The 15588-nt window shown below is 54.6% G+C and overlaps 1 long non-coding RNA gene across 2 annotated transcripts in view; it reads left to right on the top strand.

Annotated features, from left to right (window-relative positions):
* Window positions 1–15588, top strand: part of LOC109145172 — a 30244-nt gene that overhangs the window by 8702 nt on the left and 5954 nt on the right. Inside the window, exon 3 of one of the 2 annotated variants that reach the window (XR_005602896.1) lies at window positions 11893–12428. The exons of the other annotated variant lie outside the window; for it this stretch is intronic. This is a non-coding gene — a long non-coding RNA (uncharacterized LOC109145172). Of the gene's footprint in view, window positions 1–11892; window positions 12429–15588 lie in introns of those variants that run through there. 2 annotated transcript variants of the gene reach the window in all.

The following is a 15588-nucleotide window of genomic DNA, read 5'->3' as shown; positions in this document are numbered from 1 at the left end:
AACCTTCCTCCCCCCTAAAATAACACTTGAGCCATGGTGAGGGAAACCCTGGGCCAAGTTTTACAGCTGAACCACATGCAGAAGTGCTTGTGCAACTGCTGCCTCCAAACTGAACTCAGATTTCAGGCGAAAAAGGAGAGTTTTGGGACACTGAGGGTGTCAGGCTGCTCTGGAGATGTGCTGGCACCTTTGGGGGTTTCACACCTTGGCTTCTGTGCTTTGTGGTGGTGCCAAGAGGGAGCTCAGAGGGTTTCTTGTGTCTCCCTGGATGTCATTTAAGGTTGGGCAGGAGGGAACTTTAGGAGATGAGCAGCACCTCCTCGAGTTACTGTCTGCAGGTTAAAGCAACACCAGAAAAAATTGAGAGATTTAAAAAAAAAAGAGAAAGATATAAAAAGTCCAGGCCCTTTTTCCAGCTGGTTCCATCTGTGTGGTCTGCTCCGCTGGGGAATTCCTGCTTTGGGAGATCTCCACGGCTCCCAGAGGGCTGAGGGAGATGTGTTGGAGGGGTTCATCAGCTTCTTTCTTCTGGAGACCTTGAAATTTGGTGCCTTCGAGGTTCTGGTGGCCCCGCGGCCTTTGGATGTGTCTTGGCCCTGAAAACGAGCACAGGACCAACACACAGAGTGAAAGCAGAGGCCTGGAGCTGGAGTCCTGGCTTTGCCCCAGCCTAATGGATATTCAGTGCTGGCCTGGAGCCTCTGGGATTAGCAGAGAGTTGTTTTCCTCAGGGATTGGGGAAATCTCCAGCTTGGCTTCTCCACGGCCTGTCCGTCCCCTGTCTCGTGACAGGTTCATCCTGTGAGCAAGAGCAGATGATAAATCCATCACCTCCTGAGATTCTCAGCTTCATATTCTGTTTTTTTTTTCCTTTTTCCCTTTCACACTATGGCACCAGGGCCTTCCAGAGGGAGCTGATAGCTGTGGGTTTCCAAAGGAAAGGGACAGAGTTAATGGGAGCACTGTCGGCCTTACAATCAGTGGGAGGCTCCAGGGGCCTCTGTCCTGCCTTGTGGAGCTGGATTGGGATGGGCACAAGCTCTTCCTGATGGCCAGGACACTGGGAATGACTCCAGTGTGGGCACACTGTGGGATCTTTTGGAATAACAGGGAGGGTGTAAGCTCAGAGCTCCGCACAGGGATGGCCTTGGCTTTGGATGTTGTTTTCCTGTGGAGAGCGAGCTGGATTTGGACATCACAACCCTCAGGAGATGAGCTGCTCCCTCTGAGTGCTCTTTTTACATCGCCCTCCCCCAGCTGAGCCCAAGCAGGACAAAACAGGGGGGATTAATTTGGCTTTTCCCTGTTCCAGTTGGTTCGAGTCACTCTGTAGTTGCCCCATTCATGTAGGAAAGGCCTGGCCCATTCCAGAGCAGGAGGTAGCACAGGGAAGATGAGGGAAGGGGCAGCTCCATCACTGCATCCAAGTAATGTGTTGGATTTGTGTTTCTCTTTTTGGGGCCATCTGGAAAATGATTTGCTCAGAGTGAGTGGAAATGCAGGGAAGGATTTATGGGATAAAACAGGGAGCACTGGGACAGCGCCGGCAGATGGATCCAGGGAAATGGATCCTGTGGAACAGCCTCATGTGTGCCACACACTCCTGTTGTGGCTCCTGGGAAAGGAGCCTTGGACACAAGGAAATGGATCCAGGCTTTAATGTAAAACCTCATTTTTGGTGAGTCAGTGGGGCCAATTCCTTCCAAGTGCCCCCCTCTGACCTCTCCCAGCAGCCATTCCCTTCCCTTTGGGATCATGCCCGGGATGTGCCAGCTCTGCCCTCTCAGTGCCAGCACAGGCACAACCCTGAGGGATTGCTGGTGTGGAAATCCATCCCATTTCCAGCCTGGGCTTCTCAGGGAGCCTCTGGGAATGCTGCAGGCAGGGAAGGGCTGTGAGCAGGCCCCGAGGTGGTGCTGACATCACCAGTAAAGCTCAGGGAGCTCCCTCCAACTCCTGAGCCTCAGTGCTGGGCTTAAATGAGCTCCAGAGCTCCAGCACGACCTCACTCTATTCCCAGAGCTCCCAGGTAATGGAGAACGAAGGATTTCTTTCAACACCCCAGGAAAACCATGCAAAACAATCTCCAACTCATCCAGGGCCCACCCTGGCTTTCACCCTCCGTTCCTGCCTCGGAGTGTTTGCCAGGAACCTCCTGGAAGAGAAGAACCCCAGGGCTGCTGAGCAGGCTTTGCAGGAGTTTGGGATGGATGGATCTTTGATCCCCTTGGATGCTTTGGGGGCTGGAGGAGTGGCAGCTGCCAGTCCCACCAAGCCCTGCTCTCCAAGCAGAGACTCCCTGGGAATTTCTCATGGGCTCCAGGGTTTTGTCTGTGCCCCACTTTGGGGGCAAAGCTTTGCTTTGCTGCACTGCTCTGAGTTCTACTTTTGCCCTATTAATTCCTGGCAAAATAAAGCCCAACCAACTCTAAATAGGGCTGGATGACAGCGGGTGCCAGAGGTGGTTCCTGCTGCTGCCATCTGGAGCAGCACCTCCCCTTTATCTCCCCCTTACTTCCCCTTTATCTCCCCTTTTCCTCCCCTTTATCTCTCCTTCCAGGTCTCAGCCTGTTCAGTTCCTGTTCTTCCTCCCTCACACTTCATTTCCTTCTGCTCTGCTCCTGTTTCTGCCTCACCCCAGTCCCTGCAGGCCCCACAGGCCCCATTCCCACAGAAATGTTGTTAAAATGAAGCCAGGTTAACATTCCCTCACTGGAATGTGCATGGAGAATCCCTCCCACTCCGTGATGGCATTTCTGAGCTTTCAGCATTTGTAGGATGTTGTTTTTTGAGCTGCTTTCAGCTGTGTCACCCAGAACCCAGAAATGGGGTGAAGTGAGGGTGGAAATGGTTGCCTGGTTGTGCACTGAGGCCCAGAGCTGAGGGACCTCCTCCATCCCCTTCCCTCTGCCCTCATGGCACTGGAGATGATAAAGGAGAGCTTCAGACCCACCAGCCTCGTCCCAGCCCCTTCCACCAGGGAATACTTCCCATGGATTTGTTCCCAGTGGAGCCTATTGCAGCATTTGTCTGATTTTAAAACAATAAAACACCCCAGGGCTGCTCCATCTCGGAGCCCCCAAATCTGAGGTTATTCAGCCCAAAGTTGCCACGTCGGTGCCATTTTGAGCATTTCAAGGTCGCTGCTGCCTTCCCCAGCTGGGCAAGGCCCAGAGGTGACAGCCAGGAGTGTTTGCCATGGTGGGAAGGACATTTCCAATGGGAAAAGGCCGTGCCTGGAGCCTGGACCTTTTCTCTCCCCTCCCACTTCAGTCACAGCAGATGAATGATTTGTTTGTCATCAAATTAAGGCCCAAGCTGGGCCTTTGGCTTTGCTGGTCCATTCAGCAGAGTTTTTTGCTTTGTGTCTGGCCAAAAAGTGACTCAGAGGAGCCATGAGCGAGGGGCACGAGCCTCCCTGCAGCCAGGCAGGGACTGCAATTCATCCCTCGACAAATCCAGGGAGAGAGCTTGGTTAGGAAGCAGAGGAAACCACAGGCAGGGAGATTGGAATCAAGAGTTGCTCCACAGGGAGCAAATGGTTAGGAAAGGACAGGCTGTGCTGATCCAACACCCAGCAAAAGGACCTGGCTGGGGTCAGGCCTCCCTGGAGAGCTCTGGGAGCTCCCAGACAGTTTTGCAGCTGGGTGGGATCCAGATGGAGCAGCCGGTGGGAGCCAGACTGTGCGTGGGATGCTGAGGATGTGTTTCCATTCCTCATCTTCCATCCCAGCAAGAGTTTTTATATGGCAATAAACTGAAGGAATTCTGCACTTTCCCAGTAGCACCGGGCTCCTGTTGGGGGTTTTGGGAGGCCTTTTGGGGGCTGGGAATGTGGGGTGGGAAGGGAAGCCCATGCAGGTGGTCCTGAGGAGAGCTGAGCAGTGTGGGAGGGATGGGTGCTGCACTTTTGGGGAGAGCAGGATCCCTCTGGGAGCCACTTTGGCTTCTGGAGCCGTGGACGGCAACTGCTGCCTTTGGTATGGAATTGTCTTGTCTTGTCCAGCTTTTATTCCAGGGCAGCAGCTCCTTTCTTCCCCCATGGAAATCCCTCCCAAAGTCCAACCCCTGGCTGCTTTGAGGGAATTTTCACGGAGTGGGATTGAAGGATCGGGATGTGACCCTTTGCTGGGAAAGTTGGGATTCATGAAAAGGTGGGAATGTGCCGAACCAAGTGAGCTGAGCTGGAAAGTGCTGCTGGAGCTTTGGCTGCTTCTGTGGAAGGGACCAAACACAGGGAAAAGTCTGTGGGATCAGGGAACAGGAACCAGGAGAGCTGAAACCAAACCTTGGCTCTGTCGTGGACTCTGCATTGCACTGACAGTGTCACTTAAGGTCACCTCGAAACAAATCAGCTCCTAAGCTGGGGAGTTAAGTCAGGCTTTAGGAGTGTGGGGAACTCCCAGGGCCTGGAGCTGTCCCCTTTGGAAAGGTTCCAAAGGGCAATTCCTCAGGCTGGGACTTCAGCTGCCCCTGCACTGGAAGATATCCATGGACAATTCCAGTATCTCGGCTTCCAGGGGTCGGTGATGGCTGACTTGGAAGGATGGGGGAGGAGGAACCCCTGTCCTGATTGCTGGAATTTCGGAAGTTGGACTCCTGGGATCGTTACTTGCCTCGACCTCAGTGAGAGGTGCTGGTGCTCACAGCAGGGAGGAGAACATCCCTTACTGGGACAGCTGGGATTTTCCATGGAGTTTGAGCTGTTCTTGCACATAATTCCCACCAGAGTTTATGAGCCCTTGGTGCCTGCTCCTTTGCAGATCCTGGGAAAACTGCTGCCAAAACCCACCAGCCAAATGTTCTGGGAGCTGGTGCCACCCGAAATCCAGCCAGGGGTGAGGAGCAGCTGAGGAAAATCCCCATGGAGTGAATGATCCCAGAGCTCTTGGATCAGCTGTGCACACGTTCATTTAATCCCAATAAAAGTCTCTCCTCTTGCTGGGCAGGGAGCAGCTCCCGGCTGGAAGGCCCCTGGATGACTGGACTGGGAGGGAGGCTGAGCTCAGCCAAAGGCAGAAACGCTTCAGCTCTGCTGAATTCCATGTGCCAGATCTCCAGGTGCCTCTCCAGGCTCGGGTCTGGCTGGTGGGGAGGGTGATCTGTGTGTGCACCTGCCCTTGGGATAAGCCCAGCCTTGGGCAGCCCCACTGGCTTCGCTCAAGGTGAAATCACGGGCTTGGAAACTTCTCCTCTAAAACCAGGGCAGCCTTGGCCGTTGTTTCCTTGAGATTGGTTCCACCAGCTCCCAGGACCTGTTTTCCACGGGGCTGGCAAGCTCTGCCTGGCCATTTGATCTTGGAATGATGGGAGCAGAGCCTGTGCTGAGCCTGTCAGCTCGGGGGAACCATAAAAAAGGAACCGAGAGTTCAAGCAAACAAAACCTGGAAGCCTGGAGAGGAGAAGGTCATGGAGACACCCCCTCCATGGCAGGACACTGTGTTTTTTGGGGCTGGGCTGCTCTGCCTGGCTGCAGATCTCTGGCACATCCCAGATGGATTCTGTGGAGCTGCAGGAAGCAGCTCAGACTCGGGATAAAGCGGGAAGATGTTTTTGAAGCAAAACCAGGTGTTAATCAAGGCTCAGGGTATGTTTCAGGTGATTCCTCCCTCCCTGTCCAGAATCCATCTCCAGCAGGATGGAGAGTTCCTTAGGAAAATGGATCCAGGCTGCAAACCCAAGATCTCCATCCCAGGCAGGGAATTTGCTTTGATTCCCTTCTGTCCCTGGAGCAGCTGCCACACTTATCCCACAAATGAGGAGATCCCAGCTCTGCCCGAATCCTCATTTGTGGTGCATTGTCCCAGCTGCTGGATGTGTCTGGAGCCTGTGGGATTGGTTTCCTTCCTGCAAACCAGTTTGGGACTGGTGCTGGCAGCCGAGGAGCTGCCACAAACCTGGTGGGAACAATTCCCAAAATCCCCCCTCGCAGGGCACAGCGGCCTGAGACTTTAGGGAGCTGCTCCATCATTCCTGTGGCATTTCCCCATCTTGACCAGGGCACAAACCCCATCCCTGGCAGTGTCCAAGGCCAGGCTGGACAGGGCTTGGAGCAGCCTGGGATAGTGGAAGGTGTCAGGGTTGGAACGAGATGAGCTTTGAGATCCCTTCCATCCCAAACCTTTGGGCAGAGGGTTCTGTCCAGGTTTACCAGGTGGAAATGGGCTGGGAACCATTTCTCCAGCCTGGAATGGGGCAAAGGCTCTTTCACCTCCTTCCCAAGCCTTGGGAGACCCTCCCCACTGACCCCCCCAGTGCTCCCACTGAGTGAATCCAAAGATTATTTCATCCCTGTCCTGCGGCCCAGCCAGCCCTGGAGCCAACAGGAACGTGGCTTCAGGAGCTGGGGAGGGCCCCCAGGATCCCAAACATCCCAAAAACCCCCCAAGCTCTGTGCTTTGTGTGCACGGCCGGGATCTGCTCCGGCTCCCACCAGCCCCGCCGTGCTGGAACGATGCTGGAGCTCCACGTGCAGAGGGACAAGCTGGAAACAAATGCTCCTCTCCAGGATTTCACCCCCAGCTGCACCAGCTCAGACCATCCATTCCCTCCTGGGGCTCGTGGCCTTTTCCTTTGTCTCCTTGTTGGGGAATCCAGCTGATTCCTGTCAGGAAGACAAATGGTGTCTCCGAAGCTCCGATAAGAAGGATGAAATCTGTCCTTCGCTGAGGGCTCTGCAGAGGTTTGGGGGGATGCAGTTGGAAAATCGGGATTAGGCTTTCCAAGAGCATGGAGGCTGATCCAGGGGGTTGGATTTTTGGGGTGGAAGTGGATGTGAACCCTTGATTTGGAGGTCATTTGCCTGTTTTCATCCCGTTTCCATCCTGGTGGAGCAGCGTTTGTGTGGGATCAGTTAAACTCAGGGACATTTGGGTGAGGAAACTCTTGGAAGCACAGGGGCACATCCCGAAGGGTCTGGTTTTCCCTGGATGTGGGGAAGCTGAGCGTGCTGGCCTCCATCCCATTCCCACAGCCGGTGTCCACCTGAGGAAACCCCATTAAGATCTGTGGGGTGGAGGCTGTGGCACTTCTGCTCCCCAGTCCTGGCAGAATCCAGCCTGGATTCAACCCCTCTGCCATTTAAGCAAAGAAATTTGCTGCAAGCTCGTGGTGAGCCCTTTTTAGTGAGTGTGGGTGGTGAGAAACACAAAGCTTCCCAAATAAAATCAGCAGAATGCTGGGTGGCAGCCCTGGTTCCCTTGGCTTCCTTAAAAACCCAGCTCTTAATGGATCTGCTGGAAAGTTTTTGAGATGTTCTGTTTGAAGTCTGGGCCGGTTTTATGTTTTATGCAGGAATTTGGCTGCGGGAAGTCTCAGTTCTTTCACGTATTTTGTATCAAAATCCCTTTATAGACCAAATAATTCCTTTTCCACTGCAGAGCCTCTGCCCCGTGCCCAGATTGCTCCAAGCCGCTCCTGCTGCTGAGATGATTTCTGCCTAAAAGACAAATTTGTAGCTTTTTTTGTTAAATTTCCAGCCTTTTGCTGTTTTCCAGGGACATTTTCGTGGGGTGGGACTTCGAGGGCTGGGGAAGCGGGGGTTCATGAGAAGCTGGGAATGCACTGAACACCAGTGAGCTGAGCTGCTCGGTGCTGCTGGAGCTTTGGCTTCTCTTCCAGTGGTGTGTAAGGGACCAGACACGGGGGAAAAAAATCCTGTGGGATCAGGGAACAGGAGAGGGGAAAGAGGAGAGGAGACAGCTCAGCAGAGCTGGAGCATCCCTGAGTGTGGAGCGCTCGGAGCACGGAGCCGCTGACCTGGAGTCACCTCCGCTGGCACTGAAGGGAAAGCCTCGCCAAAAATTCTTGTGGTTTCCTAACTCCTGGGCTGCCGGCGGTTCGCACCATTCCCAAAGGCAGCCGTGCCTTCAGGAATTCCCCTCTGGAGCCGGCAGCTGCGGCTGCTCCATCCCGCCCCGCACACGCTGATAACGAGCTGGGCGAGGCTCTTATCAGCATCCCGCTGACATCCCCGCCACGGCGATGAAGGCTCGGGCGCTGGAGGCCCCGGGAGCCTCCTGTCTCCTCCCGGGACACGCGGGATTGATTAGGGATGTGCCGGCTGCCGGGATGCAGCGGGAATGTGACGGACACGGAGCGGCGGGCGCTGCCCTCCCGGCAGGAGCCAGGGAAACGGGAATGAGCTGCGGGAGATGGGATGACAGCGGCTGGCAGATAAGGATGTGGTTTTCATTTCAGCATCCCATTAAACGGGAGGAGAACGTTCCCATCCCGCAGCTCGTTCGCGGTTCTGCGTCGGGATGGAACCGGCAGGGCCCCAGATGTGGCCGGGAATGAGTGAGATCCCAGGGATTGCAAATCCCGGCTGGATTTGTCTCCTGAGCCTTGCACAGGCGTTTGTGCTGCGTGGAAAGCGGGGAAGGACCCAACGTGGCTTTGCAGGGCTGGAAAATCAGGAGAAGGCAAATCCCTGACTGTGTTTTTCAGGGAGAATTTGGCTCTTCCAGCGCCGGAATCCGGGCTCTGGTGTAACACCAGGAATTTGCTGTTTCAGTGGGAGCAGGCAGAAATCAAACTCTCGGTGATGACATTTAGTGAAGGGGCAGGGAAGGTACCAGGGACACCCCTCGGCATCAGCCTGGATTTCCTGTGGGGCTGGAGGGTGGGAAAGTCTCCTGGACACCCTGCTTGGTGGAATGGGATCGGTATTCCCAGTATAGTGCCAGGCTGGACTGGTCATCCCTGGATCTCGTAGCCTCTGCCCAGCCACTGCAAGGCTTTCCAGGAGGAAACTCTGCATCCACGTGATCCTTTGCCCATTCCCAACTGTGTGGTTCAGTACCAACCTCGGATTCTGGAAAAATCCCTCTGAGGCCAGCCCGGGGTGTGTCAGGTCTGCAGAGTGGAGCATCCCTGTCCTCCCAGCTTTTCCAGAGCCCTGGCTGCCAGGACACAGAAAGTGCTGGACAGACTCATCCCCATTTCACAGAATCATGGAATCAGGATCACAGAGGGTGGAAAAGAGCTCCAGGATCAGAGTCCAACCTGAACTCAATCCCCACCCTGTCCCCAGCCCAGAGCACTCAGTGCCACCTCCAGCCCTTCCTGGGACACCTCCAGGGATGGCCACTCCAAACCTCCCTGGGCACTTCCAAGGCCTGAGCTCCCTTTCCATGGGGAAATTCCTGCTGCTGTCCACCCTGAGCCTCCCCTGGCCCAGCCTGAGGCCGTTCCCTCTCCTCCTGTCCCTGTTCCCTGGGAGCAGAGCCCGACTCCTCCAGCTGCCCCCTCCTGTCAGGGACTTGTGCAGAGCCACAAGGTCCCCCCTGAGCCTCCTTTGCTCCAGCCTGAGCCCCTTTCCAGTTCCCTCAGCCTCTCCAGAATTCCAAATGAAGCCAAACTGAGCTTCCATCGGACACAAAACTCTTGAGACTCCACAAACTCAATTTTATTTCACAAACAGCCCAACACTGCTGCCCTTGACCAATCCTTTGTCCCAAGGCTGGACTGAGGAGCCAGGTTCAGCTTTGCTTGAACTCTTGGAAAGGCAGCACTTGGAGCTTGGGCCTCTCCCGACTTTCCTGGAGCGCTCACATGTGCGGAGCAGAGCCGGAGCCTCGCCCGCTCCGAGTGCATCATGACCTCAGTTAAGCAAACACTTGCTGTAATCGCCTCCAGATCTGCCCTGGCTTTGATCAGCTGCAGGATCACTTTATCTTATGATATAAGTATGTAAAACATCCATTTGTTTTCGGGCAGGATGCAAATAAATCATTGCATAAGTTCGGGCCCGAGCGAGGAAGCCGAGGGAGGGGTGCGGCCATGGCTCCACAACTGCTCAGGCTCCACCTCCTGGAAGGTCATTCCTTCAGGAACACGGTGTTTCTCTTCCCACCAAGGCTCTACTTTGCTTTATTCCAACGGTTCCTGTCACCCATGGACAGCTCTGGGTGTTCCCAGCGGAGCGGTGATTCCAGTGAGGATGTGGTGTCCCATGGGAGCAGCGCTGGTCCATCCCTCCCAGTCCCACCCAGAGATCCCCAGTGCTCCAAAAACAGCCTCAGACTCCTCCTGGGATCACTCCGAAGGTCTGGTGGTCATCAGTGTGGTGGTCATCGCTCTGGTGGTCACCTCCCAGCCCTGCCACCCATTCCACGTTCCGCTCGTTCCCAACACCCCTTTGTGCCATTTCCACAGGAGTAATTTATCAGGGAAAGGGGGTTTATTTTTAACCCTCTGGCTCTTTCCCAGCCTTTTCCCACAGCCTTTCCCCATCCCAGCCCCTGATCCCATCCCCTGTGCCTGCTCCTGGTGGGATTCCATCCCTGGATCCCATTGGCTGCTCGTGGCTGTGACCCCCCAGCCCGGAGCCCTTCCCCAGGGATGGCCACGGGTGGAGCTGCTCCCAGTTGGAGCTGATGCCCTTGGAAAGCAACGATTCCCAGTGGGAAGCTGCTGGGAGTGCTGTCAGGGTGGTTTTACAGAGGTTAAGCTGAGCCCAGAGCTCAGCAGCTCCTCCGTGGTGTCAGCCAGTGCTTGCTTGGTTGATGGGAAATCGGGATTTGGGCTTTCCCCGGCTGAGATTCCTCAAAATCAGTTTCCTCTGCTTGTTCCCAACCCAGGCACGAGCACAGCCCCTGTTTAAGATGTCAGGGAAGGGAATCTCTTGCCAAGAGATTCAGGAAAAATTATAAAAACCAACAGCTGATGGCTGGGGAATCTCATCGGCTGAGCCAGGAGAGGCAGATGAATATTCCCATTTTTCCAGAGCTAAGGAACAATCAGGGTCTCCACCAGCTGTGTTCTCCAAAGGTCTGGCAGCACCTTCCCAAGAGAGAAGGGATTTGGGGCAGTTCTGGCTTCGCTCCCACTCGTGGCCTTGCATCCCACCTTCCTGCAGCTCCTGGATTTTAACTGGGTGCCCAGAAATCTGTGGATTCCTCATCCCTGGCAGTGTCCAAGGCCAGGCTGGATGGGCTGGGAGCACCTGGGATAGTGGAAAGTGTCCCTGCCTGTGGCAGGGGTGGGATGGGGTGAGCTTTAAGGTCCCTTCCCCCCCATTCCATGATTCAATGATTTTTTCCTCATCATTAAAAGGATTTTCCAGCCCTTATCCCAAATGCTCTGCTGGTGGCTGCATTTTGGGGCAAAGCCACACCCGTGTTCCCATTCCCCTAAATAAGAATTCCAGAGAAGAACATGGATGCAACAATAGGAATCAATATTCCAGTGCTGCTCCAGGATGTCCTGGAAGGGGAGCTCAGGGAGCTTTGGGAAGATAAGATTGGGTGCATCAAACAGTGCCAGATGATTAATGAACCTTTGTCCTGGCGAGGGAGATAAAACCCCTGGAGCTGCTGCCCCCTGCTAACAGCTTTTCCATCACATTGGAAATATTCTTCCCCATTCCAGAGGTATTTCATTATCTGTCTTTATCCAAGGGCAGATGGAATTGGAAATGTCCCCCAGCCCCATTGCGCTCTCACATCACAGAGCTCCTCCCTTTCTCTTTGTCGTTTTCACACCTCTGCAGGCCCCAGAGCCCGAGAAATCCACACCAATTACTGATATCCCACTTCTCCTCCTTCCCAAATTTCCAGCAGGGTGTTTTCTCTCCAGGCTGCCACTGCTGATGGATTCCCTGGCTGTTCCCAAGTGTGGAGGGAGAGGTGGATCCGTGCCAGAGCTTTGTCATTCCACAGAGTGATTTGCACCTGGAAAAGAGAGGGGGAACGAGGCAGAGCACCCAGGGCACTTCCCAGGAGTTTAAACTGGGATGGAGTGGGAGAAGACACCGGGATTTGGATGGGCAGAGCTCTGGAGCTTTTGGAGCTTGGAAAATCCCTGGTGCCTGAAAAAACCTTTTCTCCTCCTCTTCCTCCTGCTCTTCCAGCTCAACTTTCTCCTCTCTTCCTTTCAATTTTGCCACAGCTGATCCAAGGGAAACCCTCGTGACAGGAACACCAGGCTGGCATCGCTCCCTCTGGGAATTCTCCAAGGAGGCAGCCGGGCTGGCAGGTTGAGGACACTGCTGAAAAGTTGGGAGCGGGATGGTTTGGCTGCAGAAAACCTGCCTGATTCTTTCCTTTTACCATGGAATTCCCTTGGAATTCTTGTCACTCGATCAGCACAACCCGTGGCACTGTCCCTGGGAGGTGGAGCTGTTCACCCATAAACAAAAATTGTATTTCCTGTCTTTGGAATGTTTTCTCCACAGTTTCTGTTGCAGAGCAGGTTGTGTTTTGGAACTTTATCCAGCAATATTCCAGACAAACCTGTGGATACGGGAAATGCCATTTCCCTCAGTTTTGGCAGGTTTTGCAGAGTCCAGTCAGCCTCCAGCACAAAAATGATGAGCTCAAGTTCCCTGTAAGGTGAAGACTTCAGCTGGGACAATCCACAGGAACATTCCCTGCTGGAATGAGTGGTGCTACTTTTATCCCCATTAAATTCCTGGATTTCAGCGACTTTACTCCCGATTTATTTCAAGGACAGGGCTTGGAGCAGCCTGATCTAGTGGAAGGTGTCCCTGCCCGTGCAATGGGATGAGTTTTAAGGTCCTTTCCAACCCAAACCAGTCTGGAATTCTACAATTCCACAGCCTGGCTGCTCGGGGAATAAAAATATCCTTAAATGTTTGCTGCCTGCTTGGATGAAAGGAATGGCAGGGCTGGAAATAAATTCCAAGTGGAAAAAAATCAGACTCTTTTTGGAGAGTTGGGAAGGACACAACAAATCCAGAGACAAAGGCGTGGTCAGCAAAGGGGAGTGAGGTGCAGGGATAGGGGGCTGTGGGGAGAAAAACGGGGATTTGACAGCTGGAATGGCTTCCCACTGCCAGAGGGCAGGGATGGATGGGATATTGGGAAGGAATTGTTCCCTGTGAAGGTGGTGAGGTCCTGGAATGGATTTCCTGGAGAAGCTGTGGCTTTCCCATCCCTGGAGGTGTCCAAGGCCAGGCTGGAGCCACCTGGGATAGTGGAAGGTGTCCCTGACCTGGCAGGGCGTGGGATGGGATGATCCTTTCCCCCTTATTTTGGAGAAAACCCACAGAAGCCCCTGGAAAACGGGATAATTCCAGTGAGCACCTTGCTCCGGGGGATTCTCTGTGCAAGGCTGATCCCTGCCCAGGCTGGGCTCAGCACGAGGCGGGACCTGAGCGTCCCTGGAGCTGCTGCGGCTCCCTGAGGAAGGACGAGGGAGGAATTCGTCCATGGAGAGAACAGCCAGGGAGAACAGGTCCTGGAAGGACTCTGAGGAGAGGGATCCACAGGGATGGGAGCTGCCAGGCGCCCTCCAGGCCCTCAGCGCTGCCCAGGTGGGGCCATCAGTGCCCAGGAGCAGCTGGAGGGGATCAATGGGATGGGAATGCCCCGCCCATCCCATTTTCCCCACCTGGCAGCGGGACTGAACCCACCCAGAAGTGCCGGGGGCAGCGTGGGGTGCAGGCGCTGCCCTTTATTCCTCACTTTGGAGCTTGTAGGGACAGTTAGGGAACGGGAGGATGAGCTCCCTCCTCCTGAGGGGCTGCAGAGGTCTTGGTGACCCCCCCCCCCCCCGGATTTTAGGGATGAGGTGCCATGGAAATTTTGTCACCTCTTTTGGAACCCTGGGCATTTCCCAGCGCTGTCCTTCCCTTCGTGAGCAGCGGCCCCAGAGCTCGGCAGGTCAGTGAGGTCTCTCTGTCCCCAAAGTTGGGGTTGGTGGAATGGAATGGATTGGGATTTCCCGGGATGTGCGGGAGGGAGGTTGAGCTGTGCCTTGGGCTCGGTTGTGCTCCTGCTCGGAGTTAGGAGGGATTGGAGCTGTCTGGGATGCAAAGCTCGTCCTGCTCCTTCTCCTCGGAGCAGCGTTTGGAGCCAGCCCCTCAGCCCTGGGGCTGGGAATGCTCAGGATATGGAAACCATTCCTGCTTCACGGGCTGTTCCCTGCTTGGGTCTGTTTTCCCCTCCATTTCTCCCCAAACCTCATCCCTGCGCTCCGCTGGCACCCCAAGGTACGGCTGTTATTTCTCCTAATCCCCTTTTTTATCAATTTTGGGTGGCTGTGATGGACATTTGGCTTTTATTGGGCTGGATTTTGCTGTTTTCCTCTTTTATTCCTCTCCTTGTGCCCCGTGAGCTCAGCCTGAGCAGCGTCCCCGAAATCTGAATTTTGGGGTGTCTCTGCTTTGGAAAGACTCTGTTTTCTGCCACTAAAAAGCCTCTTTTTTATTGTTTTTGCAATTAAAAAAAACCGAGTTCAAACCCTTCTTGCTCTCCGGATACGGATGGGCTTGGTTGGTTGGGTTTGGTTGGATGCCTCCCATCCACGCTGGAATTTTTGGGGGGAGCAGGAGCGGCCCCATCCCAGGCTCTGCCACCGTGACCTACTCCAGCTTTCCCTGCTCCTCGCATCTGGAAAAGGGGAACAAAAGGGTTTTGTGTTCCCCCCGGAGCGAAGTCCTTGTGAATTGTGGAGGAAAAGCAGCGGCTGGGGCTGAGCCAAAATCTTGGGAAGCTGCCTGCGAGATTTCCGTGGATTTAACGGGCTTTGGAGGCGATGCCGGGACGATTTTCCTCCCTTTTGTTTGCAAGTCGCTCTTTGCTCTCCTTCCCCAGCTGAGCGTCCTCTGCTCCCAGCTGGAATCACTCGGGATCATCAGCGCCCGGCCCCGCCCAGCCAATTAAGTAATTAACCCCGGGCTGCACAGGTGCCGCCACTTTGGGGCTAATTAGGGAAAAACGGCCGCGTGCCTTCCCAGGGATCCTTTCCAGGCTGTCCTGGACCTGGGCTTTCTGTTCCAAAGGGAATTGTCCTAAAGGGACGGGGAGGAGGAGGGGGGGTGTGGAACACCGAATCCGTGCTTGGCGTTTCTCTGCCTGCGTTTCCTCCTTGGCAGGGGGCGCAGGGAAGCCCCGATCCCGCTTCCCTGGGTGTCTCCTGGAACGGGTGGAATCTGGAAATAGGGGCTGAGCTGCAGACTTCTCCCAAATAAATCCGTCCTGCCCAACTGGATACCTGGAGAGCCTTAAAGTTCCTTTTAAGTGTCCACAGGGTCTGGATAGTTCTAGGATGAGGGAGTAGCTGAGCTTGGGCTTCCTAAATTTCTTTTTAATTTCTTTTCTTTCTTTGAGAACCTCTGACTCGGTTGTGGGCTTGCCTTCACCTGTTGGGCGTTTGAAGAGCTTTAAAAACCTGCTTTAGGGTTCCTGGAACTTCTGGCTGCACGCTTGAACCTCTGCAGCAAGTGCTTGTAGCTGTCCTTTTCCTGGGGGGGAAGGGAGGGGTTTCCTAGGGGGGTAAAAACCCCCAAAAATCTGTGTTCTCAGGAATTGCTTTCCTGGTCCTCCAGGGGCTGCTGCTGCTGGAGGAGGAGCTGGGAAGAGGGCGCTGGTTTGGGAATTAGCGCTGCAGGACACTGGGATGGGGAGCTGCTGGTTTTCGTGGGAGCCGTGGGAGGAAGGGGGGAGGCAGGAGCTGGTGCCGCGATGGTTGTCCATGGTTGGAACCTGCTTCGGGAAGTGGGAATGGCTGCGTTGGTTTGTTTTCCTTACTGGAAAATTCTGCTCCTTTATCCCGGGGCTCCCATTTCCTTCTCCACTGAAAATAGAACAATCTTTTGAGGGGGGGAAAAAGTAAAAATCC

Source organism: Corvus cornix, chromosome 11, assembly GCF_000738735.6.
Source record: "Corvus cornix cornix isolate S_Up_H32 chromosome 11, ASM73873v5, whole genome shotgun sequence".
NCBI classification, from domain to species: Eukaryota; Metazoa; Chordata; class Aves; order Passeriformes; family Corvidae; genus Corvus; species Corvus cornix.
This window is presented reverse-complemented; position numbering and strand designations above follow the sequence as displayed.